Source organism: Pezoporus wallicus, unplaced genomic scaffold (genome assembly GCF_028554395.1).
Source record: "Pezoporus wallicus isolate ANWC-B61680 ecotype Strahan unplaced genomic scaffold, APGP_CSIRO_Pwel_v1 contig_3058, whole genome shotgun sequence".
NCBI classification, from domain to species: domain Eukaryota; kingdom Metazoa; phylum Chordata; class Aves; order Psittaciformes; family Psittacidae; genus Pezoporus; species Pezoporus wallicus.
The window spans coordinates 1,623,201-1,625,930 of NW_026641153.1; positions in this window are offsets into that span (position 1 = coordinate 1,623,201).

The following is a 2,730-nucleotide window of genomic DNA, read 5'->3' on the forward strand; positions in this document are numbered from 1 at the left end:
GGGGAGGGGGCTGAAGACTGCTTGATATGAATGTTTGGAATACGCCTCAGGGCATACACTGGAAAGTCTTGAAAGCCAACACATCTGCAGTAAAAGTCTGTGATGAGAGGTGGGCAAAAGAATGCTACACCGGGTCTGCAGTTTTTGGCTATACTTTCCATTAATGTCAGGTGTTTGAAGTTTTCCTATTGCATTTTCTTCTTGCTTCACAATTTGTTTGCATTTAAGAGAACTTTGCATAGCTGTCCTGGTATTGATGGTACAGTGCACCAATGAGGAGAGGAACTGGAACACCTTTTTAGGAAGTTCATGTAGAATTGTTCTAACATTAACCTTCTGAAAGTTAGATGTCTAATCTAAGTGATTGTTTAGATGGTCTGCAGTTAAAGAAGAGTCATCAGGACCTCCAAAGAATATGGTACATCCATATTGCCTAAGATAAGTGTTTAAGGTAGATGGTATGAGTACATGGATGTGCTCATACTTATCCACTGAGAGGAAACCAATTCAGCTTCCTTAGTCCAGATGCTTAATTTTACCTGGATAAGTTATTTTTAACAAATATTTGTAATTAACTTTAAACAAAAAAAAAGAATTATTGCTACAAAACTGAGGCTCCCTTTTCTGACAGGACATTGGAGATAAGATATTAAAAGCAAAACTGAAACAACTGAAATATCTTTATACCTCCTTCATAAAGGTGAGGTGAGTATTCCTGCCATTTAACTCTGTTCTATTCTATTGGAAAATGAGGTGGTTCAAAACAGCAGTTACAGAAAGATTACCTGAGACAAAGACAGTGAATGTATAATTTAAGAAATGTCAGTTCTATGTTATTATTTTTATAATTTATGGTTTATATCTTTAAGTTCTTTATAGGCAGCACTTGAAGATAGTCTGTGATCACTCTTGGGTATGCTCTAGTGCAATAGAAATAAAGCACTTGTTGGTCTGGGGTGAATAGCTTATGTGCTGCTTCCTCTGTATTGTGTGATGTGATGCACAGAAGATTTTAATTTCTATAGGAAATCAAACTACCTTTCTTACACACAGTATTTCACTCCTTATAAAAGAAGACCTCCTAGTATCTCCACTACATGTGGAGGGGCAGAAGTCTCATCCAGCTGCTGGCATATTGCATATTTTCTTCTGTAGATTATTCATCTTTGTCATTCTTCTCCTGAATTAAATGCCCATGAGTGAATATGAGTGTGTTGAGTCAGAAAAAGCTTATCTGAGGACAGGAGCCACATGTTCTGGGTTTTTGTGGAGTTCCTGCATGCTTTAAATCTTGCACTGCTCAATCAGATACTGCCCCTTTTGTGCAACCTAATAACTGGAGGAACCAGATGACCACTGAGTGGTGGCAACAGGATTTTGGATAGGGAGTGTAGAAGCCATATCAGATTATGCTAATAACCCAGATAAATCCTTTATATCAAAATAGGGAGAGTACCCAAAAGATTATAGAAAATCATGTTTTGAGTGATGAGAACATTAACCTCAACTTCTGTCCAAGAGCTTGGCATTTACTTAACAACCAGAAGGTTATTTTTGTTTTGTTTTGGTTTATTTTAAGGTTAGTGTCATCTGACAAATTCAGAGTGTACAAAGGTACAGACAGGAGTTTCTTGGAGTTTTCCAATTTGCTTGTTAACCTCAGCTAACATCTGCTAACATCTCCACATCAGACAAGAGATTAATGTCAAGATTAATTCTTACACGTTTCATAATAGGCAGGTAAAGAAGAACTCTGTGAGTGCCATGACTATAGAAACATGGGAATTAAAATCATGCTACCGAAGCTTAACTTTCAAACATGGCAATATAAAAAACAGAATAGTAAACTATCAGTGAAAACATGCAGTAAATGCTAAACATAAAATATTCAGTGTTGTACCCTGAAAGTCTGGACATAAAACTTTTCTTTGGGAATATTTTCTCTCTTATGATGAAATAAGCCAAATATCAATCATGTCCTCTTGCTGCTGCCAGAAGAATCTTTTAAAAAAATCTATTCATTTAATTCACAGGAGATGGGGAGTTATTTAAAAGTTATTTGTGAGAAAGCTTGCCAAACTGGTTATTGTTAATTATTAGTAGACCCTGTGCTTGGGAGACACTTTGGTCTACAGAAGTATCAGTGAAAATAATAACATTTTTAGATACATTAAGAAAACAAAGCTTCTGGGATCTTCATTGAACTTGCAGTAAAAGAGGAAGAGCTTTAGCACTTGCTGAGGAAATGTAATCCAACCTGTGAAAAAAAAAAATCCCTTCAAAAATATTCTAACATTTCCTGATTTTTGTTGCTTGAAATTATACTCTAACAATGATTGAGCTGCAGAGATGTTTAGCCTTTATTCTGACAGAGAATGACTGAAGTAGTAAAGCTTTATTAACACAGCAGAGCATGCTATATAGCAAAAAATATTTGCAAATATTCTGTATCTTAAAGAAGCTGCCAGGAACTGGTTAGTCATAACTTGCTAATATGAGCAATTTTAAACCAAATGGCTATCAGAGAAGTGACTGGGAACCAAATAAGTAAGTTACCCTTTTGTCTCCTTGACCTTTGACTCACTTGGATCAAAATTTGACAAAGATTGCAGCTGCTAAGTATATTACCACGAGATGTAGGTAGTGGCTTTTAGTCAGACTGCAAAAATAACCCCCCCCTCCCCAACACCAATACAACTTAACTTCTTCTGGCAGAAAGATAAAGAGGGA